At 32.9% G+C, this 25,385-nt stretch overlaps 1 long non-coding RNA gene across 1 annotated transcript in view; it reads left to right on the top strand.

Moving 5' to 3' along the window:
* The window catches only part of LOC118191159 (uncharacterized), an 80,792-nt gene extending 66,268 nt beyond the window's left edge, over positions 1-14,524 (top strand). The window contains exon 2 of the long non-coding RNA XR_015038368.1: positions 14,258-14,524. This is a non-coding gene — a long non-coding RNA (uncharacterized LOC118191159). The remainder of the gene's footprint in view (positions 1-14,257) is intronic.
* Positions 14,525-25,385: the final 10,861 nt, after the last annotated feature.

The raw sequence follows: 25,385 nt of genomic DNA, 5'->3' as shown, positions 1-25,385 counted from the left end.
AGATCTACGGAGGATGGCAAATGACATTTAATGGATGGCGGCAATGCTATCTGTGCGATAGTAGCTGTTTTGATTCAATGAATTTCTCCCTCGTACGTCTGGGAATCCTAAGCAAGGTGACCGCTCAGGAAAAATATTTGCTAACTACAATAATACAAGAAAAAGGTACTATACCTGGAAAAAAGTACTAAATTTATATTTGTTTTCGTTTCACTCTCTTTAGGGATTTACACGATGTTACTATCTTATCATGAAAGATGAATTCATCTAAATTATCGTATGTGCTTTAAATAACAAAAGAAAAATGATAAGACACACCTTGCTGTTATCATCCTTGAAGTTCATATACTTAGTAATTTAACATTTCTCTTTACATTCAGACACTTTATTTATTTTATATGCAATTTATATTTCATTTATTTAATATGCTAATTACTAATATTCTTACATACAAATACACTGGAGGTACTTATTCAGCAGTATTATACTTATTATTATTTATTTATTAGAAGATTTGCCAAATTAATTAGCTTTAACCACAAAATAAAATCTTTCGCTGAAGAAAGTTTTAATTTTTCCTTTGTCAACTTTCTTCTGACACCTCTTCCCCTACCACAAACAATTAGAGGGGACTTTCGGCTGTAGAATCATTAGGTTAATTGGAAGCAGAATAGATGAAAAATATGCAACCGCCTTCGCTGGGAATCGAACGAGGGACATTTGGAATACCGGCCCAGCGTGCTACCGTTACACCACGAAGGCACGCTAGGGAAGTGGGAGAAATATCTTACATACTCCCCTTTTTAAAGGGCGACTAGGGTTTTAGGGGACCTAGTCACCAAATCCTGGGTGCGGAGAATCATCATACATAACCCTTTTAGTTCAGGCGCCACTTATGAATAAGTGCTGAATAAGTCATTAGGTTAATTGGAAGCAGAAAAGATGAAAAATGTGCAACCGCCTTCGCCGGGAATCGAACCACGGACCTCTGGAATACCGGCCCAGCGTGCTGAACAACTACACCACGAAGGACGCTAGGAAAGTGGGAGAAATACCTTATACGGCTAGCCGTGTGTTTTGAAAGTTCCTTTACAGAACACATTACACTTACCATGCCTTCTATGGGATTCGAAACCGAGCCCAACGATGCAGCAGGTAGGAGGGTAATATCTATCCGGGCGGCTCTTTAAGATACAACTGATCTTATTCTGTAGAGACATTAGGATTTTTTGAAGCAAGAGAGATGAAAATTGAGCAACGCCTTCGCCAGGAATCGAACCACGGACCTCTCAATTACGCGCTAAGCGTGCAGACCACTACTCCACGAAGGCGGGAGAAATATCTTATAAGCGAGGCCATGTTATCTTGCACAGTAACATAATCCGGATGACTTCAGACAGAAGTAAAGATTTGCAAATTTGGAATTTAAGATTCAAAGATTTGATTTTCTTTACTGTGTAGTGTCTTCCGGTAGATCATTCAGGGCAGCTTTTAATGCAAAAATGCCTTTTCCAACCTGAAGTTGAACTGGATTCCTTCTTCTCTGAACACTGGTAGTTCGGTTCGAGATTCTTATCCCGCGAACGGGCTGGCTGCATAAGCGTTTTCGTAATTTTCCACATGTGCAACGTGTAAACGAGTTAAGTTTTCCTTAGAAACTAGTCCACGAAGACTTCCCCTCCCCTTAAGCATATAACTCTCGTGTGCTTTGTAGGCATCAAATAAACCAAACCAAACCAAACCCCAATAGATAAAATGGAATTTAAAAGTTTATTCGTCAGCTCAGGTCTGTGGTGAGATTTTACGTTTCATATCTGAAGATACTTTTCATAGAGATTGATATTGCTAAATTCTGATACCCCACGAGCATATTCCTTTACCGAAGCATATTCATGGAATTCTTACGCAGATTTATAGTATGTAACATATAGTACCAACATTTCTACTGTTTTAAATACAGAGAAATGCTGGTCTATATGTGTGGAAATGTGCATAACTCAGTTTAACTGCCTTAATGACCCTATGAATGAACCTAAAAATAACTCAAACCTGAAAGATCTAACATAACCTAAAATAACTAAAAGTTTGTAATTGTGCTCTAAATTACGCACAACGTTATTGTTTGGTTTGCATTGTGATTAGAACTTAAAGCGATTTCTTCTGCCATTTTAAGTAACTCTTTTTAACTGTTTGGTAGCATCGTCAGTTTTCGAAACAGCGTGATAAAATATTTTTCATGCAGGAAACTTCAATTAAAAATTTATTTGTGACTGTTTCCTAACCGAATACAGATTAAGAAAAAGAAAAATAAAGGAATTTTATTTCATTTTAAAAACTTTTTACTTAATTCATGATGGGTCTTTTTAAATTAAAGATATTATAATGTATATCCATCTACATGTTAGAATGTTGCTTTAAGTTTCAATAATAGCATTTGTGCCCTTCGATTTTAGAACTTTGCAATATTATTTTCAATTATCGTGCCGTAAGTGTTGTTGTTAACGCTTTTTTTAATATTAGTTTTCATCTTATAATTGCAGTCTAAGGAAACCATACTGGGGATTTATTTTTTTGGGGTTGTTGAGTAACTTTTCAAAGCTAGATTGCAAAATTTATAAATATGAAAAATTTATGTTTTTAAGAGCAAAAATAATGTAAATGCATTTATTAACATTGGTATATGCATTTCAGGATTTCTAAGGAATATTTCAGGAAGCAATATGAAGATTCGTTTCCGAAAGAAGCTTTTATTTTGACATTGGATATTTCATTCCATTTTTGGAAGTGAACTGCAAAAGATGGTGTATATAAAATCTTAATTTTATAAGTAATTTAATCCTTTTTTTTTTTTAACTAGGAGATAAATTCGAAGAAGCTAAGAAAAGAATGAAAAATGGTTACTCTAAAACCAGTTCATAATTTCTATGCACTGTGGTACAAAGGATGAAACCATTTTCGTTGAGTTTAACACCATTTTGTGACTTACATCGCCATCGAATCTATTGGTTTGTGGCAAACCTGTCATTAAGAACTGGTGATGTGAATTGTAGATGATCCGAACTAGAGAAGCAAAAGGTAAAGAAAAACCTTTGCAACATTCCTTCTCCCCTCCTTCATTTTACACCATTCCCCAAAGCTCTTTTTTTTTTTTTTTTTTTTTTTTAATAACCTTGACGTATGCACTTTTTTTTTCACTCACTGAAGTAATTTTCTATAGGCTCATCTTAAACATAAAAGCATTTTGAGTGGAGTTTTCTTAAAATATGCTCATATTCTTCATTTCTTGAAAAAAAGATTAACATTCTTCATTTCGCACCGATGCAAACATTTTTAAGGGCCCTTTTGTCACCTAATATCTTTGGTTATCGTTTGAGTAATTAGACATACCTAAAGTCAGACACGATACTTAGAAATAGTCCAGAGACTTTTTACGATGCGTTGAAACTTAACTCTTTAAATAAGTAGCAAGCAAGCACGTGTTGAATCGATGATAATAGACTTTTTTTTTTTTTTTTTTTTTTTTTTTTTTTCATTTTTAAGAACTATTGTTTGTATTGAATTCCTATGCTGAACAATATCACAGATAAAATAGGAGCAGATTAACTACATTAGACGAAAATATTAACTACTTAAAACGTATGCGTAGTTAATTACTTTATCTGTTGACATTTCAGATTTGTAAAGATAGAAGTATTATTATTTTTTTCTTTTATAGCTGTGTCATCTATCATATTAAATGTTCTCGGCTGATACTTGCTGAATCCTATTTGATAGCAGTTGAGCATTCTGGATTAAAAACACAGACCTCACCCAAGGAAAATATGGTTTATTAATTCGAATTTTGTCAGCTAATTCAGTTTGATAGTAAAGTTAACTTAACTTAATGTTGTTAAGATTAAATTATACTGAATTTCTTTATATTGCTTTAAAATTACAAAAATCTCATCTAGTATGTCTATGAAATAGATTTAAATAAATCGCATGGACGCGAAAAGTATAAAAGAAGAAGAAACAATTTTTGAGTAATATAAATTGCGGATACATAGTGCAGTAGAGCTGGAGCAAACCGCATGTATTCGTTACTGAGTAACGGGTACATCGTTTGACTCGAAGTACCGATTCGGTACTCACAAATTAATTTCGTTACTCGCATCTGTTCGTTACTCGCATCTGTCGTACGATGCGGTTTGTTCGAGTACGAATGATGCGGTTGCTATACGAATACGAATGATGCGGTTTTTATGCGAATACGAATGATGCGGTTTCTATGCGAATACGAATGATGTCGTTGCGTCACAATGCGCTCATATTTTTCATAGATAATTTTGAATTTTTTTGGGCATCGGACAAGTTCTTGTTTACATTATGTGTTTTAGTTGAAATACTATTTAGTTGTTGATATTTAAGAAAATGAGCAATTTTGATAGCGTGAAGCGTTATTTTGTATTTGCTTTTTACTATTGCTATTTATGTTTGTAATTTGAAAATTTAGATGATTCTTCTTTTTTTTTTTTTTTTTCCTTGAGCGTGCCATAGTCAGATTTTATTGATTTGAAATATTTATATACTGCACTTAGGTATTGTTTATATAAGAATATGTAGGTTAATATAGGTTCTTTACTTCCTTGTATCAAAGAAAATGGTAGTAATTATTGTAATCGAGAAAACTTTTGGGTATCATATTTTAATGGAAATATCCGTTTTTGACGATTACGGAATCCATGTGAATTATTTTTTGGGCTGACGCCTGTACGTACGAACACAATGAAGGACTCTCTCTCTCTCTTTTTTTTATCAAAAAAACTTATTGTTAAATGTAATCCCATTTAATCTAAGCTGATACTTATGACTAATGATTAAGTTGATACTTGAAAGGGATTTTTTTCGTGATGTGTAAGTACGTATGTATGCATTTTGCATAACTCAAAAACGGTTAGTTATAGAACGTTGAAATTTTGTATATGGTTCCGTTATAACATCTAGATGTGCACCTCCCTTTTTAGTGCAATCGGTAATACTATACTACCAAACGTAAATATGTATATATATATATCAAATAAATTATAATTAAATGTAAAGTACATATATATATGTCCTTATAATTAAATGTAAAGTACACACACATTTATATATATATATATATATATATATATATAAGCCAAGTAAGGCGAAAATAAAAGCTTTGGCTTTTATTTTATTTAATTATCACTAAATAAGTTACTTGACTTTTATTTTCGCAATCATTGGTTGTAGTCAGGACTTAATTTTTAAAATTAGAAGTGCTGGAGCTCTATGGAAGGCCATCAGGAAAGATGAATAAATAAATAAATAAATAAAATAGCTATTACAATAATAAAATAATTAGCAACTATAATATTAAATGATTATTATTATAATTCAATAAAAATTTAAAGACAAATGAAAATTTAATTAATTCTTAAATTAATGATGAATAACTAAGTAATGAAATAAAATACCAGACATCGTCTTGTTTGGGGGCTGTGGCTAAAATTGCAATTTAAGAACTAAGCCGAGCATTAGCTAAATTTAGGTTGTTGATGAGCAAATAATGTACTGTTTACCAGAGTATAGATAGAAATTTGGTTATGTAGCTCATTCTTCTAAAACGACGTTTCGTAGCTGCCTTCCACCACCAATTCCCTTTTTTTTTTTTTTTTTTTTTTCTTTCGGTTTTTGTTTATTTGGTTACAGCAAAGCACACTAGAGCTATTGCCTACGGGAGGGAGGCCTTCGTGGAGGATTTTTTAAAGGGAACTGACTCATATGCAAGTTACACACGGGAATAACAATGAAAACGCCCGTGCAGCTAGCCGTTGGCCGGGAATTGAACCCCGGACCGAACTATTAGTGAACTTAACCGCTCGAGCTCTGATGGGCTCTTCTTTCTTTCATTCGCTGTTTGAAAAACGGTTGTTCACTTTACGATAAAGTAAGCACCTGTTTATACTTCAATTAAAATGGGTTAGACGATATGACTCTTCCTACTTTAATCTCACTTAGCTTTTGATTTCTAATATTGATTCAATGTTTTCTGTAGACAAAGTATTCTGATTAGTATGATTTCAAACATGTTCAAAAGGTGTGTATCTGAATATAATTAGGTTTTTATAACCTAGGGCCCATTTTATTAGTTTCACATAGTTCTAAAGCAATTAAACCACAGCATCGCTGTTTTGAAAGAAAGTAAAAATGTGAGAAATGTATAATGAACATTAATATACAAGCTTTATTAAAAGTAGTCAGCCTTTTAAAACGTGACCGTCTATGCTTTTAGAGGATTTTTGGAGCTCTGTGCATTTGCTCTGGCATCTTAAAAAAGTGATGTTCAATATCAACGAATGTTTATGTTCTCAAAAATACAGGTTTCTTTCAGAAAGCGACCTCTTAGAAGTCGTCAATAAATGATTCAGTATAGTTATTTTCTAATAGACCATAGAATAAATTTATTTTAACGTCAATTTAAAAATGGCTGCTTGTACTATCAGGACTTGTATTCCTCTTTACTTGCTTTGGAAACATGAACTGTCCTGACTCGGAACAGGGAGCTTACTCAAGCTATGTTCAATAAATTGTGAAGTAGACAATACACACAGGAAGGGTATACAAAACCCTTTATTTTTCTATCTTGACAGTGATTTCCGGAACTTCGGAATACAGAAACCAACCACTTGTGGTCTGAACGTAAGAATATAAAAATACTAACTAAAACTCTAACTGAAACTAACTTTGGATTAATTTACAAGTGCCTAACTTTAAGATTGGCCGTTATTTAACAAAATCCGTATGTAGTACAGAGAGCTGCTAAATCTATGATACGTTTAAAATTATCAAGAGGATTAAACCTCTGGCCTTGAAGGCAACCAGCAACCGAGTAAAACTACTATGGCAAGCGGCCTGCTTCTAATAACTCCTTCCTCTGTTTTGCTTGGCAAAAAGCCACAACTTAAGTACTTGGCGTTAGCAAAACAAATTTGCATAAATAAGTTAAAGCTTTTAATTCTGGCCGGAAGTAGAAAATAAGATGTGATAGCAAAGATTTAAAATAAAATAAACGTTATTAAAACTTAGGATCCTTACAGTACTAAGAGTTAAGAGCAATAAGACTCTAATTTTTCTTTCGAAATTAGCTATCATGCCAGCTGAATTGTTTTCTGCATAACCTTTATTGTGTATAATTGAAATATTTAGCTATGCATTCAACAAATATACAACAAATGTAAGACAAATCATTAAAAAAATTAAAATTTGGAACATTAACGATAATTTTTTTGTTATACCTAAAATATTATTAATAAATGATGAATTTATATCATATTATATATAAATCAAAATTTAAACTCCTATTCCTTTATAATAAATTGAAGAAAAGCTATAAAGTGAATTAATTTTTAAAAACAAAACGAAAATTAAAAAAATAAATTTTGTCATATACCTAGAATCTAAAAATGACGAACACTGAATTTTACGACTCATGTGTGTATGGGTGTATTTAATTATGGCAAAGCACACTATGGCTATCTGCCTAAGGGCAGATGCCTTCGTCGAGGATTTTCTAAGGAAAACTTGCTCGTATACACGTTACACATGGGGAAAACCACGAAAACACCCATATAGCCGGACCGTTCTCGGGATTCGAACCTCGGACCGAACTACCAGTGTTCAGCGACTTTACCGCTCGGCCGCTGGTGGGCCGTTTTACGACTCATATAATAATAAATGCATATTCATATTGTAACAGAAATTTTGTTAGAAGTCTAGCATATGTATAGTTATTTGTGATCTTTTAAAACTGTCGTAACATGATGCATATTTATCATTATCGTGAACCAAAACAGTATGCTTTACATCCTTACAAATATACGTGACAGATTTTAATATTTATTTCTGCATATACTTACGTTTCCCAAAGACACGAAAGCAAGTCAAGCAGATTTTTGTTGTATTAAGCAGACTTAAGTTCTCTGTTAGCTACTGTAACATAATTTCGGATGTTAGTGTAACATAATTTCGGATTCTATGAGCCTTCCAGAATTATTAGCAAAATAGTAGAAATGTCTTTAAAAAGTGTTTTTATAAGCAAACAGCAGATGTACACTGAGCAGTGATCAACTGATATATTTCTTAAATGATTTGGTTTAGTTGATTATGACAAAAAACACTGGGGCTATGTGCCTTAAAGGAAAAATGCCTTCGTAGAGCACTTTCTTAGGAAAGCTGGCTCGTATGGTACGTGGTAAGTTGGCTTGTAAGCTGGTACGGGAAAAAAACCATGAAACTCTTATGAAGCCAACCCGTTTGCCTGAGATCGAACTCAAGACGGAACTACCAGTGTTCAGCGATTTTACCGCTCGACCGCTGGTGGGCCATTTCTTAAATGAATAAAGGTATACTAATAGCATTATCAAATAACACTGATTGAAATATTTAGTGCTTCACTATTATCTCTAATAAAGTAACATAAAACTTTCCTTACCTTTTATAGATTTCTAAATTTCTTTTAAGTTCTTATTCGTACTTAACCTATACATTTGCGAATGTTTTTATCGATTTTAGTGTTAAGTGTAAAAAGCAAGTTGACATTTATAATATAGCATTCCTTGTCTCAACAAATAACAGTCTCAACAAGGAGTTTTTGGAGAGGGGATGAATCGGGGAAATTTCACCCTTTCGTCATTAGCGGTTCTGATGAAGGGAATGGGGGAAGCAGCAAACGAAATAACGAATAACGGACAAATAACGAAAGCTAATCTTTAATGCGGTCTCCCAGTTTCTGTATTTGTATTTGGGAAAGTTTTATGGTCATTATGAAAAAGTGAAAATTTGATATGGATTCCGCATGACTTCCTTCTACGACTATTTAAATTATGCTTATTTTTTCTGCACTTCATTTAAACTTATTTCCTCGAATTATTCTAACTCAATTAAGCGATACCCAAAGGCAAGTTACAAATGGCATCAAACATTGCAAATTTTGAAACTAAATTTCCTGGTCAATCTTTGTCCTACGGGACTCAAACTTCTTGTATTTTTATTTTTTCATAACGAGTATAAAACTTTTCCAAATATAAATATAGAAACCAGAAGACGACATTAAAAGTTAGATTTCATAATTTGCCCAAAACTAATTCTTTTTTAAATTTGACATTGACAAAATATGAATATTTTCGTCATTTAAAATACTTCTGTATTTTCGTTGCACCGTATTTAAACTTGCTTCCTCGAGTTATTGACATTAAATTACATTAAATTACATTAATTCCATTATCTATCGGAAAATAATTATAGCAAATCATCTATTTACGACATCTCTAAGAGGTCACCTTTTAAGAGATCTCTATTTTTGGGAACATAAACAAACATTGGTAGTGAACATCATCTTTTTAAGACCACCACATGTAAAATCCTCTAAAAGCATGAATGGTTGCATTTAATGAGGACCCATTACATTTAATAAGGAATGTAACATTAATCTTAATTATACATGTTTTTGATGTGTGTGCCAAAATAGTGATAACGTACTTCTGTTGCTTTAGAAATGTGTGAAATTAAAAAATGGATATTATACAACAAAAATGTTATATTCAGATACACACCTTTTGAACACGTCTGAAATTCATTATTCTGCTCAACATAATTTGTCTGCATAAAATATTAAATAATATTAAAAAATCAAAAGCTAAGTCGAAGTAGAAACAGTCATCTCTTCTAAAACATTTTAATTGAAGTAAACAGACGTTCGCCTTATCGTAAAGTAAACACCTATTTTCCAAACAGCGGATGAAACGGGAAAGAGGGAATTGGTGGGGAAAGGCAGCGAACGAAATAACACTTTTTCGAGCTGGGGATTAAATAAGAAAGGACGAAACGATACTAAGCCAATAAGACAAGATCTGGTATTTTACTTTATTATTTAATTAGTCATCATAAATTTAAAAATTATTTTAATTTTTATTTGTTTTTACATTTTTATTAAATTGTACTTATAAGTATTTTATATTTCAGTTGCTAATTATTATGTTACTTTAATTATTCATTATTTTAATCACTATTTTTTGTTATTTTAATTATTAAGTTTTTCAATAAGTAATTTTTTTGTTATTTTAATTACTAATTAATGTTATTATTGTAATATTTATTTCCTTTCTTTCTTTATTTTTTATTTTATTTTTTCCTGTTTTCCTGACGGCCTTCCGTAGGTCCTTCTGAGTTTAGAAACTAAGCCCTGACAGCAATAGAAAATTTAATAATGAATCATATCCAGTGCACCAAAAAATAATAGCCAAAATAAAGTGAATTATTTCTACCCCAAAAAAGGCGACGGAAAACTAGAATAGCTCACGTGATTCAATGCAATGCGACGTTTCAAAGCCCTTTTTAGGGCTGTAGACCGATAAAATAGGCTCAGTATACGGATACCGATCGATTTTACCGAAAGTAACGAGTAACGATACGATAGTAACGAGTACTGGTTCACCGAGTAACGAATACATACGGGTACACAATTTCTCGTTACTTCTACAGCACTATAGTGCAGTAAAGAGGACCTATCTCAATTCACATCCCTATCAATGCTTTTAAGATAAAGACAAATTTGATACATATTTGAGTTACACATATTAAACAAATAAGCTGTATTTTAACATTTACACTGTACAGCATCTCTGTCCAACAGAAATATTATGCTACCTTATGTGTGCAATCAACTTGCCTAACAGGCACATAAAAAATAAAATTAAATAATATTTATACGCGTTAAGTCATAAAATTAGTTCGTTGCAGTTGAATGTAATTAGAACTCAACTAAAAAAATAAATTTTGAAATTTTCGGCGTTTTTAATGTATTCTATTCTTAACTTAAAATAGTATAAACTATCTCGTTACTTCCGTAAATAAGTCAGACACGATACTTAGAAATAGTCTTAAAATGTGTAACGTATGCAGCAAATTGGGGTGCAGAGACTTTGAAAAACTGAAAATATATTTCTTTAAATATAAAAGTTTATGTTCACTTTGGTCAAAATTTGGCTAAACTGGAAGAAAGAGAGATAAAATAACCAAATTCTGACGATTATATACAGACGTTTGCACATTTCATAACCGACATATAAATAAAAATAGCAATTTACCGTTTACTACTCAGGAGATTATAAAATAATATTTTGACAAAAATTTAAAGGGGAAAAAATTAAGAAAAATCTTCTGAACTATGATTAAATTTTAAAAACTTGAGTCATATGAGGAAATTTTTTTTATCAAGATTTAGTAATTATTATGACTGCAAAAATATTGTGCTTGGTACATTTGATACATTTACCGAAAACAACCCTAAGAGAAAGCAATAATATCCCTTCAGCAGGCCTAAGGAAAAGCAGGGCTGCCTTAAGATGACATGAAGCCCTATGAACTGTGTTTTTTCATCTCCATCAAGTGCTTATAACTTTTCTTGTTTCCATTAGAGGAAAAAAAAACAGCATTTCCAGGAAATACACAATGAATTTTCAGACCCTTAAAACCCACGTCTTGTGGGCTTAAGACGTAATCAGACCCTCAGGAAAGAGCTGTTTGTTAGAGGTTTTTCTACGCGAAATATGCTAATCCCATGTTAGAAGTAGAAGAAAACACAAATACGCCCATGCAATTGACCTGGTCGCGAGATTCGAAACCCATTTGCACTTCCAGCGTTCAACAGTTTTATCCACGCCGCCAGGGGTGTGCACTCGGCTGTGAAGAAGAAATTAAATAAGATAGCACGAGATCCTGAAAATAAACTAAAACTTATATTAGAAAGTTCCTTTTAAAATTATCAAAGAAAGGGAATGCTTTTTATCCAAACTGCCAATACTACAGAAAGAAATCTTTCTTATATATAGAAATAAACTGATAAGTACTAAAGGAAGGCAGTCTGACAGTGATCGAATGGAGATAATTAATAAACACTCTTTCTCTTCCCATTGTTCTTAGCGAATGGGCTGACTGCATGATGAATTTCAGGGATATATATTTCAGGGGATGTGAATACGAGTTAGTTTTGCGAGCTGTCTGTAATTTTTATACTACACACAGCGAAAATCTTGTAAAACCCATGCATCCAGCCTATTTGTTGAGAATGGAAAGCTAGTCGAACTACTAGTATTCTTATCCTCTCGGCCACTGATTAAATCTGGAGTAGCTAAAATTAAACCCTTTATCAGTTTATAGAATAAAAATAAACGCTTAAAGTTTGCTAAGAACCACCACGTATTAAAGACTCACAACTTTTTTAATAACTTTAGTGAAGGAGAGAAATTTAAAATTTTTTATTAGTTTTGGCTACTGTATTGTTTGGAGGAAATCGAACGGTTCTGAGCTTAACGATTGAATTCCAACAAAAAAGAGGTGGAGTCACATACGTGATAATAATATACGGCTGTGCTGCTACGAGTGTAATTGAAGAGTATTTATATATTTATTGATTGATATTCTAACAATGTCATGATACGAAACATGCAGGATATCCTATAAAAATTTAGCTACTGAACAACAGTAAGTAACAACTACACATCCTGTTCAGTCTTCATACATTAGTGTCACTGAAAATTAGTGATCTGTGCTTAAACTAGCTCCACAAACACATAAATAAAAAGAAAATATTATTTGGAACGTGCCCTGGGAAAAGAATGGGATAAAATATCTTCAGACACACCTCTAAACTTGGTGCATCAGTCCACGAGGTTTAGAAGAAGTTTATAAGGACTAAAGGTCATGCAAGTAAATACTAACTCTTCCTTTTATGAGATCGATATAATGATAAAAAAAGGTTCTTCAGTTCTCAAATTTTTTTAATAAAAAATCTGCGTTTCTTCGTTTAAAATATTTCATTTATTTGCAACTTTATATCGTTATTCTTCATCTCTACTGCAAATGAAACTATCTATTAGATTTATGAAATAAAAATTTGAATGAACTTTCGTTGGAGTTAATGTCTTGCTATAAAAACTGCATTTATTTAAGAAAATACATTAAGGAAACGTACTGTCTAGTTTTTGTGTCAAAATGTGTCAATCCCCATTTACAGCCACAGTAAATGCTGTGGTTTACTCAGAATTTTTTCTAAAGTCTTCATCTGATTACTGCTGAGCAAACACAGAAGCTCAAAAGTTTTGTAAAGAATTTAAATGATCCTTAAAAATTTATACACATAACTTTTTTTCCCAAATAACAGATGCCATTTTAACTATGCGCATCTGTATTGAGAAAAGTTTTATAAAATTACACTGTTAGCCAAAAAGTTACACTGTCAAGGAAGCTCTTAACAAATTTGAAATTTACATAAAAGGTAGAACATGCTGAGGTATGCAAATTATTAGCATTTCACGGCATAAGCACATAAGAATAATGATACATTGAAGCTGTACAAAAAAAAAAAAAAAAAAAAAAAAAAAAAAAAAAAAAGACCAAAATAATGATTTTTCTTTCGGCTATCTTAATTTTTTTGTGTGTGTTGGATGTCGTGTTATATCTCACGTAGGAAGAAGGAACTCATACCTCAGCAGGTCTTAGCAGTTTGATCGGGGAAGAATTGTAACCTGCTGGGGCTGCGGGTTACCTCTAGAAGCACATTCTTTCATCGGCATATCTGTGGGATCGATGGTAGTAGAAGTTATGGAATACATATTCCCTTCACCTGTTGTCTGCGTATCCAGTACTCTGATCAGCCCCTGTTACATTACTGGAAGTTAAGGGCCTCTGTAGCTCCCAGAACAATATGAAATACAGGTTGCCCACATTGTCATTTCCTCAATAAGTGGGGTGTTCGACTTCTGACTTGGCTGGCGGTTTCTCTACATCTCTCAGGCTCTGGGATAAATTATCAATGTTTATTCACTCAGACGCTGAAAGGGTGCAATAACTCAGACGCTAATAGGGCGTTACAATGTATTTGCGGGATTTCGCAAATACTAATATTTCATTCTTTGTCTTTTCCTATTCCTTTATTTAACTTGCCTTTGTTGTTTGCAAGTTATATATTTTACTACATATAAAAATTATTCTGTTCAACTAGCATATTATTTGTATATATGAGTTTAAGAATCGGATTTTTTATGTAAGCAAAATATTTAAAGTGATTCACCCAATTTAACAGCAAAAAATTTTAGAATAACTATCGAGAGAATGGTAATCTGATAAGAGTTCTGATTTAAGCAAAGAAATATTTTAATTTATGTCAGAATAAATATAAATTCTTTTCATTATGCAGAGTCAGTGGCATGACAGCACACGTGAGCCAGTTCCACAGATGAAGTGTGATGAATAGAATACCCTACGGACTGCAGTAACCGTAACTATTGTCCAAAATCTGCTCTTCTCTATGCTAAACCGTATAATAGCTGTTATTCTTACCGAAAAAGATGCTTGGGGTACTGATATCTGCTTATTCTGTATCTCAATTATTCTGTACCTGAAATTGTAGTTATTTCATCATTCCGTTACAATGTATTTGTAAAATAAATATGATTCAGCTGTGGTTTAGCAAGTTTAAAGCAATTTTTTTTTTTTTTTAATATTTGTATTGGGCAGTTAAGCTTGGCGCAATTGGTCTGAATTAGCATTTAAAGCCTGAGCTTTAAATGTCAATTCAAATCAGGATGCTGTACTGTACATTCCTTCACTGTTCAATGCGTCTTATATTAAGTACTTCCGCGTTAGCTGTGGCGGATTAACAATATTAATGGACGCATGTGCACTAACCTGTAAAAGTAGATCGAATATTGCATTTAATATTTAAATAAAAGGACCTTAAAAGCCATTGACACAATTTGACAGTAAAAAATTAATAGAATAAATATCGAAACTGTGGTAATCTGATAAAAATTTTAACGAAAGCATAAAATGAATTTAATTTACATCAGAATAAATGTAACTTCTTAAGTTTTAATATTGCTATTAGCCTCCTTCATTATTTTCTATAACACGAAACTTAACTTAAAGCTGTGGTCTTACCATGGACAGCGGGTTGAATTCTTATCCTCTTCATCCATATTCGATACTGTTATTAGGCGCAGGCAATGATTTATTTAGTTGAAGCCGTTGAATAATATGACAAAGGGACTTTGCTTACGCTTTTAAAAGAGTTTTTTTTTAATAAGGTTGAATTTCATATCAGCTCTCGGGAGAGCATGTTATCTTTGAAAGTTTAAAATATTTATTTGTTGGGATACGGTTGTGCTTTTACGCATGCTACATAAGTAACGGATGTAACTAATTAAAAAATCTAAACTAGCATGTTTTTCAGATGTTTCAAGGTAAATATCTTTTAATTTATATCCGCTTCACATTATTTCTGTTCGTAAATATATCTCCTGCTCTTTCAGAGCTGTACTACTGTTCATATGATAGCTTTAATACAATACATCACATATTGCAAGCTGGTGATAATTTTTAACCTTCTAGTGGTATGAATAAGCAAGTTAAAGCGCTATTATTTTTTTTCTTCCGTTAATTTACATGAGGAAAATAGTTGTGTCTTAACGCATATATATATCAAGAAATTAAATCAACCGTTTTAATGAAGCATGCCCAGATTTCATGCTTGTTTATTTTCAAACAAGTCATTTAAAGTCCCTCACTTCCGGTTCCTTCCCTTAAACGGATATTGGTATACATATGGTACTAAAACTTTCCATCTGCTCAACAAGGTCTTAGTTCATACTTTTAGTTGCGTGTCAAGCATCCGCCGGAAACCATCAGAAAATCGCCACATTTGGTTCCCAAATGGTTCCAGGTAGAAGAAGAGGGGGAACGGGACTTACAGTCAAGTTAGGATGGTGCAATTTTTCTTTTCTTTTTTTTTTTTTTACACATATTATTCAGTCGCCTAAGCTTTGTCCTCCCCCTATTTCTAACGCGGCACGTGCTTTCTCCTGATACGGAGAAGCATTAAAAAATTAAAACTAACGTCTCCCACGGCGAGGCGTTTTTAAGGGCTAAATATCCAGAATAACAGAGTATAAGAGGGGTGCATTACAGTACTACTTTTATGTAATTCCTTCTGAAGGTGATGCATCTTGTTGTCAAAAAAAGTTTGATTAGTTAAGAATTACTCATACAAATGTAAGAGACAAGAAGCATCTTTTAAAACTTCCGAGAGACATGCTAAAATTTTTTTAAAGACATTAGGATTATTTTAAATGTCTAGACTGTGACATCATTCTATTCGAGTTCACTTCAGAGAGTTGTAAGTGAAGTTTACCATTGTAAAACTAGTTGTTATCTGTACCAGAAGCTGAAAATTTCCAACGTCTGTGGACGTCTGTGGAAAATTTCCAACGTTCCAACGTTCCAACGAGCTGAGATGGTAGACAAGTGTCTCTACAGCAAATCTTACGAAACATTTAATAAAAGAACAAGGTACTGAATTTTACCATGCAATTTATTTTATTAGTTGTGTTAGAAATTTTTAAAATCACATTTCTGAAAAATCTCATTTTCAGCCGGTTCAAATAAAAATGAAACGCACAACATTTCAAAGTAAATGCATTCTTCAAGTAGCAGTAAATATCGCAGGCTTTCCAGACTAGTCTTAATAACGGTTACAATCTCCTAGTCCATGGTTTCTTAAACTTTTTTCAGTCGCGACAGCTTTTTATCATTGAGATTGTTTCGCGGCCCCCAGGACCCCATACAATTTACAAAAATTTGGGGGGACCCCATAAGTATTGCGCAAATCCGGCATACGCGTGAGTGAAACAGTCATTTTTTTCAATTGTACTGTATATACTATTGCAGTTTTAGGTCATTAAATTGAATTTCTAATTTTAAGACATACAAGAATGTGAAAATTTTAAGTAAGTAACAGACGAAATGACAGCGTCACGTGCAAAGCAAGGAAAATGAACATTTATATTATAAAAAGAATGCTCGAAACGTTTTCGTTTTTTTCTTTGTCTGTATTGTCTTATATTTATCTATTTTCAGATACATTGCGTAAAAATATTTGGTAACTGTAAAATTATTATAATAAGTTAAAGAAATCACAAAACTGCTACAATTTTTGGCGACCCCCAAGGGGGTAGCGACCCACAGTTTAAGAAACCCTGTCCTAGTCCAATATGCCGTACTTTGATATTTAACGTGTTTATTTTAAGCTTTATACATCATACCACATTCAAGACACTTCGCTATACGTTATACATAGACAGTAATTTACATCAAAATCTTAGAAGAGCTACTTCAAAAACTACATTTAAAAATAAATGAGTTTTTAGTAATCGAAGGGTGTAGATAAATAATTATTACGCATTCTATAATGAGATCTCAGTTATTCGTGGAAGTTCATTGTATAATTTGATCTTAGTTGCGCCATTGATTCAACCCAAAAAACAAAGCTTTGATAGAAAGAATTTAATATTTCCCCGCCCCTTTCTTCAGTTACTGCATCTCTGGAAGCAAGGAAATCGGTAAAAAAGGTGTTAAGACGAAATGGACCATTTTCTTTATCAAAAACATTAGAATAGTTTCAAATTTTATACCGGAGTAAACATATTTAATTCACACATATACCTTGTATTCTTCACTGATGTCCTGCATATAATTCAAATTCATAGTTCTTATTTTGTATTAGTACACATATTTTATGCTAGTGCCCATAATTCTGCTATCATTCCTTGCAGTTTTACATTTTTATTGTTCTTAACAGAAACAAATAGAATTTTCACTGTGTTTAAGCTCTTTTCGAAGCTTAGATGTACTTTCACGCCATCAATTCGTTTTTAACGCTTCCTGGCAACAATTCAAAAAGGCTCTTTAATCTTCTTGATTATGCTCTGATTTATTATTTTCTTTTCATGAGTAAAAAGGAAAGTTGAAGACAGTAAATTTCTTTTATCAACTTGACTTTGGTGCTTGAATGAAGTTCAGGAATTAAGCACCTCCTTTATTTTTTAAAGATGTTCCCTAAGTTTATCCATTTAAATATTAATTAAAATATATTCTGCACTTTTTTTAAAAGTCCACCTACCTAGAAAAATTGCTAAATTTTTCCATGGTGGCAAAATTTTCCATGAGCGAGGAGAGGAAAAAAGATGAAGAAGTAGTCAAAAAATTGATGGTTTTCAATCTATTTACTGAACAAAGAGGGCTTAAGAACCATTACATACTATTAGTGTGACGTACAACCAGCAATGCATTAGGATATTCGGATTAGCAACGGATTATTACAAAAGTCGAATGGTGTCCGCCCGAATTTACTGCTAGATATTTTTAGAATGTTCATGCACTTTACTGGAGGTTCTAAGAGCTGTCCTGACATACTCCATATGTCTTTGATTAGTCTGGAGATCAAGAAGGCCAAGGACTGGCCAAGAACACCTGGTAGTCATACACTGAGGTAGTTTGTCTTCTACGTTCGATGGACATTAACTTGTTTAAAGATGGCCTTCGAGAAATGCGACAATAGAATACAGTACACCGCAAGATGTGTTTGACGTATCGCCAACCTTTTTAAAATATTACCAAGAATCACTAAAGGGGATTTGACCTCACGAGCAATGGCTTCCCAGTCTGTAACGCAAGTTGTGAAGGAGATTGTCGCACCACAATGATTTGGGCTGAACAGCGTCAAGTTAGTTTAACTCCGTGATAATTTTGAAGGAAAATCTGCCGGGAAACGGATCCAGGGGTCTCTCACCCCTCTTCACTTTCCTTCAACCTCTCGATAGGACATTCGGTTTAACAGTATATTAAATACCCCTGTGCAGCAAAGACACTATGCACTTACAAGCATCCATGCTTTCTCTGGGATTCGAACCCGGGGTCAAGGTTATGGCACCAGGCTGCCCTACTACAATGCCAACGGAATGGTAGATCAGCATTAATTCCTTGCAGTGTCTATCAGACACTGCTTAAGAATATATATTTCTTACTGAAATTAAAAGAAAATGTTTCATATTTAGAAAAATGAGGGAAGTCTAAACCTACAGATAGAGGCAAATTAACATTAATAAAGTATATGCAAAAACTAGAAGGATCTTTGACAGAAAATACACTTTGATATACTTTTACAAAATACACTATAAACCATTTAAAGAACGTAGATATATCTATTTAGAAAAACGCCTACATTATTATGCAAGGTTTTCTGTTAAAAAACACAGATACCTTATTATTTTGCATGTACTATCGTTTCTATTATCGCCACTCCCATCAGGATTCAAATTAGTTAATAGGTTAAAGCATACAGTTGTTGAATTCGAGAGAGAGAGATTTCGGGTGGCTGAAGATTACGATTGCCCTGTTGAATTAATTATGAGTCCCTACTACTGAACTGAATCATGAGCTTTAGCTTCGCTAGCCTCCTTTGCTAAGCGAAAATACTGAGGGCAGAGCGAAAGCTTAGAAGTGTGTTTATTTTATATTTAATATTTTAATGTTTACTTCAGTATTTGCTCTAAATTTCCCATAAACTGCGGAAATTGTGTTTTGTTAAACCGTGAGGCTGACGAAAAAATAAAAAAGTTTACTTCAAATCTTCATCTAAGTTCGTGGTTACTTTGCTTTAGAAGGCAAAACAGGACGATTAGTTGGTCTGTTGACAGTGTACTGTACAATTATACATATTTTAATAATGTGATGAATGAAGTGATATAATAATAACATAATAATTAATATAAGTAATTTAAAATGTTTATATAAGAAAAGTGCATAAGCATGAATTTAACTACGTAAATGTTAACGTCTTGCTTTAGAAGGTTTCGTAAGAATTTTATGAATTTTGAGCGAATCTGGCATTTATTCTATAAGCAAATTAATAATAAAAATTTAAAAACGGTCAATGCCTTATTAAAATTGTTAATGAAAAACTCATAAAAGTTATTCAAATATTATAGAAAAGCATTGAATTTACTTAGAAAATGAAATATCATTTATTGCAGTGCTTTACTTTTCCAAATGAATTGATTTTATCTGCTGTTTGAGAGAGATTTTGTGGGATCCATCAGCATTACAATGCGTCAAATATGCATTATAAATATTTTTTATTACTTTACCTAATTTTTTAAGGAAGTCGTACGGAAAGAAAATTTTTATAAACAGTTAAGAGACTACGAATGTTTATGTGATATAATTATAAACGTCTTTCACATCTAATGAATTTTAATATATCATGACGAGTACCAATCTAGGCAATTCAGCTATTAACATTTACAAGAAAGAGATCGCAAGGAATCTAGACGTTAACTACTCTAATTAAAACTATCTTTCATGCGCTTAAAAACCTGGATCAAGGGAATTGCAAAATTAACGAGGCTGCTTCGTTAGTTCCCAACTAGGCTGAATAGACTTTCGCAAATGGTATCCTTCAGTAATGGAAATTGTATTCTACAAAAATACAATAAGCAAAACAGAACAAATCAGAATGCTGCATGAAGCAGCGCACGTGTTGGACTCGAAGAGAATGCAAAATAGATTCCAAGGCACAAAATAAATGAGGAATTAATTAGTTGCGTAAGATTAATGAGAAGCAACAATTTCTGCTTTTGCCTGGGGAACTGACTTGGGTATTCGTAGCAACAAAAACAAAACGTTTACCCCTTAAGCTGAGGTGTATCCCTGAATAAGATGCACAGAAATTAATGGGAGTATACAATACAACAATAAATATTCCGTTGCCGTAAAAAGCAAAGATGGTGTGTGGGTATTAGGTGTTACTTATATAAAACAGTTTCGGAAAAGAAAATGAAAATATCTCAGATATGCGTAACATATGACATTTATAATAATTTTAGCTGATTACTAACAAACATTTATCTTCGAGTTTCTGAAGAAAAAATTAAGTAAGAGTAATTTTATGCATATTATAAAATTATTTTCTTAGTCCAGTTCCTATGTTCGAGTTGAGATCGGGTAAAAGCTAGAGCAGCTAATTTCGCCTTAGATTGCTACCTACGCGGAGCAAAAGCGCCTTCCACAGAAGATTTCTAAGCAACAGCGGCTTTTATGTTACATTACATTTCTAAGAGAACATCCTAAAACTCTAACCACTCAGCTTACATAATTGAAATCAGATTCTAAGATAAAAATCACTAGTGTTCAGTTGTATTCCATTTTATCACTGTGATTAATATTGGCAAATCGGAAAGAAAATAGTAAATGGATAAGTCTAAAACGTAGTCTGGGATTGGAATCCCAGACTGCATTATAATCTAACAGTAAGTGAAAATATAAAACAACAGGAATCAAGGAAGTTTAGTTTACCGAGCACCTTAAGCACGAATTCTTTATCTCCACATCATCAAAGATTAAAATTTATCATCATCAAAAGATGGGTTCATCTAATAGGGTAAATTTTCGAAAGCCCAAATAAAGCTTTAAAGAAGAATGCCTTCGGATGTGAAAAAAGGTAAAAACTCAAGCTAAACTGATTATGGTACTTATATTTCGACGCAAAAATTAGGAATTTTGATAGGATGATTGACATGATAATTAATGAAAAAAGCTTTTCATAGTTAGGATATGACGAATGGCAAAATGAAGTGTTCATTAAGAAAAATAAGTTGTTAAAATGGGGCACACAAGCCGTATAAAACTCGTAAGCCTCGGGCTGCACACAAACTTCTAAAGCAGCCGACGAAGTTTGGTTTTGTCCACCAGCGTACGAGGGGTAGAGTTTCTAAACACTGGTAGTTCGGCCAGGGGTTCGAGTTCTGGCGAACGGGCTGGCTGCGTGGGCATTTTCGTGGTTTTCTCCATGTAGATACGAGCCAGTTTCCCTTAAAAAGACCTCCATGGAGGCATCTCTCTCTTTCCTTGTAGTGCCTAATAGCGGAGCTCGTAAAAAAGTCTGAAAGCTTTCAGATTTTACATTACGCCCAAAGGGTTTTTTTTAACGTTTTGTGTGTTACCTTTATTTATTTAATAACATGTTCTTCGAACTTAAACCATAAAACTAAATTCAACAGCGATAACGCAAAAAAAAATTTTAAAATGAGCATATCTTTAGAATATCCGATTCATAGTGTCGCGCGCTGGAGAAATTTTTTTTTTTTTTTTCCGTACAGTGTTGCCATTGCTCGCTTTGAAATCCTTTAGTTTGTTAATCAAAAATTCGTTAAAATGTTTCAAAATATCAAATCGATAATAAAACAAACTCCAAATTCCAAATTAGGGCTTCCAGATGCCAATATTCGGATGGAGGATTACGTTATTCAAAATTTGATGGCTCTAGGTACCGTTGTTTTATCACAATGCGAGATTCTTCATTATTTAATTTCTTTAAATATACTACAGGCGATAATATTTGTTGGAAGCAATCAGAAAAGTGAAACAGACATTTAAAGTTTTGGACGCAAAATGCCAAAACGAAATTACGAAAATAGCCCTCCTGGGCTAACGCCGTTTGGGCTAAAAAAAGAAAAAAAGAAAAAAAGAGTTCGGTTTTCTTCTCTTGTACATAATCAAAATGTGCATACTTTTCAAAAAAGTAACTTATTTTTTAATTTTTTTCCCTTTTGAGTGGCGTACTTCGTAAATGCAAATACGAGTACTATTTTGAAAGCAATCTGCGTTTCAGTTGGTCTTTCTTTCGCCAAAAAGAGACAGGAAGCTAGTGACTGCATCAACAATCGGAATTATAATTCTTCGCAGGATAGATAGGACATTTATTTAAATCATTATTGGCACGGCAACCATTCACAACCAATTTTAACTATTATTGCAAACCTAAGGTCAAATGGATTATCCCCTTAATATTGTAAAGAGCCGTATTAATGTTTCAAAATAATAAACATTCTGCCGTGATTCGTATGTTTGTAATCACATTATTATTATACAATAACGATGAGTAAAATTTACGCGTACTGTATTCATTCAGAGATATTTTCACTGAACTTCGCCACTTTAAATTTGAGATAAACTTCATTTGATGGGGTATATTGAAAAAAAGCGTAAGGAGTACTTTTTCAAAATCTCTCTCTGATTTCTAAAATGCTTCAAAAAAATAAAAGTGCGCCACAGTTAGAATGCTGAAAACCTTTGGTTAAGTAATATTACATAAAGACGGATGTAACTCAGTAAAATGAAGTAGATTAGTAAAAGTTATGTAACGTAGTGTCGTTAGTCTATTTGCTTTGTAGAAATCGCACTGAAAGTAAATTTCTTTGCTATCTGGACATACATAAAAATGTGTGAACAACTGCAGTATATTACTATCTGCAATTGAACACGCGATTTAATGTAATAGACATGTAGACATCTATCACAAAATAACAGGTGAATAAATGTTAGGCAGACAGAAAGCATTTTCAGTGTATTCGGTTACCATTTTATGTTTTTGACCTGTATATTTAATATTCACCCCTCTATTGCCAGTCTTATCGAAGGACGGGAATACAAGTATGCTAAGAAAATAGGATATCCATCTGTAAAAGGAAAGATAAGAGTTCCTATTCAAAATATTTTTTTATGATAGGTTCTGATGGAGTAATAGCGAATAATGTGGCAATAAAATCTTGAAACCCCCAAATTAAATCCCCGCATTTATTTCCGCAGATTCAATGAAGACTATATAAAATAAATACATGTTTATTACCTTATTCAAACATCCACATGAGAACATGCTCATTGAAAGATTTTTTTTTAGAGGTACTAAGATATTTAGTATTATAATGAAGATGCAAAGCTACATGCATTAATTGAACAGAAAGAAGTTAAAACTGTATGCACAAAGTTACAAGCAATTTTCAATTCTTCTTATTATTATTATTCTTTTTTCTCTCTTTTAGGAGGCATATATTATACCGCATTAAAACATTTCTGTCTTATGCCTTTCTACTCAGCACACTAATTCGGTAATTCAAAGGTACCGAGTTCAGCTACGAACAAGAAAAAGGCTAATTTCTCAGCAGTTTCCCTCTCCTGAAATCTGCTCGCATTTGGCACCCAGTCGCATGACATAGATTAGTTGAATAAAAGGCGTCCTTCCTCCTTTTCCTTCGCCTTTATGAGAGAGAAAACGTACTAATGTAAGGAAAGAATTAAATTATTATTATTAATGGAAGGAATTAAAGGCAGATTAACAAGCGTCAGAGATTAAGTTGCGCCGGAGTCCACCGGAGCCTGGCTTCGGTACTTCTTAATATTTGAGATAAATCGTAATTTTAGCCTAAAACAAGAGGATTCCGGTATTTATTTTACGTATCTGAAACGCAATTTCAACAGAAAAACATTTAGATATCGGAAATTTATTTTAATAATTAGTAAGCCTTAAAAATCGGTTTTGACTTTTGAATTTGTACCTCTCTTTCCCTGGAAAACAAACTCTTGGACTGAGGTTAATACGTTTAAAAAAGAAAAATCTTTCCCACATTCTCAAAGACTTATTCTTCAGGAAGTGAAATGAATTTATGAAAGCGGGTGAAAAGATTTTCCGCAGAGTTTATGGAACGATATACTCATATAAAGGGAGCTAAACTTGTGTCGGACCTTATGTTTGTCCTCAGCTAATCCTCGGGTTCGGGGACATTTCCCCGCTCCTGTCGCATTCTGCTTGACAGCTAGAATTATATTGGCAGGAGATCATGCTCAGAAAATGCTGAACTCTTTCTGTCTTTGTTTTCATACCTATACACTCTTCATTAAAATTTCCTCCTTACCCTGTTACTGTTTATAGTATACTTTTGATTCTCATTAACGACGCTTTAACCATTTCACCTTTTATTTTTGATGTACTAGAAAAAGAATAGTCTTTGTTTCTGTTATCCCTTTAAGTAGTACAGTATACTATATATTCAGGGCTTAAGCTCGTCCTCAAAAACTAAAAGGTCTTAAACTTGGTTGAGCTTTAGCTTGTTTAAGCCCTTTCTTAGTTTTTGAGTGAAGCCGTTAATTTCAGCCGGAGCCTCCAAAAAGGAGGAGGCTCAGTATTTTATTTTGTTATATAATTGTTAATCATTAATTTAGTTATTTATTAAATTTTTTATCTCTTTACATTTCATTGAATTTTAATGTCACTTATTCAAATATTTTGAATTATTAATTATTTTATTATTTTATTTATTAGTCCAAAGGGCTTTGTCCCTGAAGGACTATTGTTTTCGTTTTGCGATTTTGCGTTGAAAACTTTAAAAGGCTGTATCACTTTTCAAATCGTTGCCACCAAGTACTATCGGCCTGTATTATATTTGAAGAAATTAAATAATGAAGAATCTGCATAAATGTATGTATGTTTCTCGCATTGTGATAAAACAACGGTATCTAGAGCCATCCAATTTTGAATGACATAATCCTACTGCGAATATGGGCATCTGAAAGCCCAAATTTGAAATTTGGTATTTGTTTTAATATCGATTTCTTATTTTGTAAAACTTCAACGAATTTTTGATTAACAAACTCAA

This window comes from Stegodyphus dumicola, chromosome X1 (genome assembly GCF_044657685.1).
Source record: "Stegodyphus dumicola isolate Sdum_Otavi_A_Nest chromosome X1, ASM4465768v1".
Taxonomy (NCBI): Eukaryota; Metazoa; Arthropoda; class Arachnida; order Araneae; family Eresidae; genus Stegodyphus; species Stegodyphus dumicola.
The sequence above is the reverse complement of the archived record's forward strand: the minus strand, read 5'-3'. Positions and strand labels throughout refer to the sequence as shown.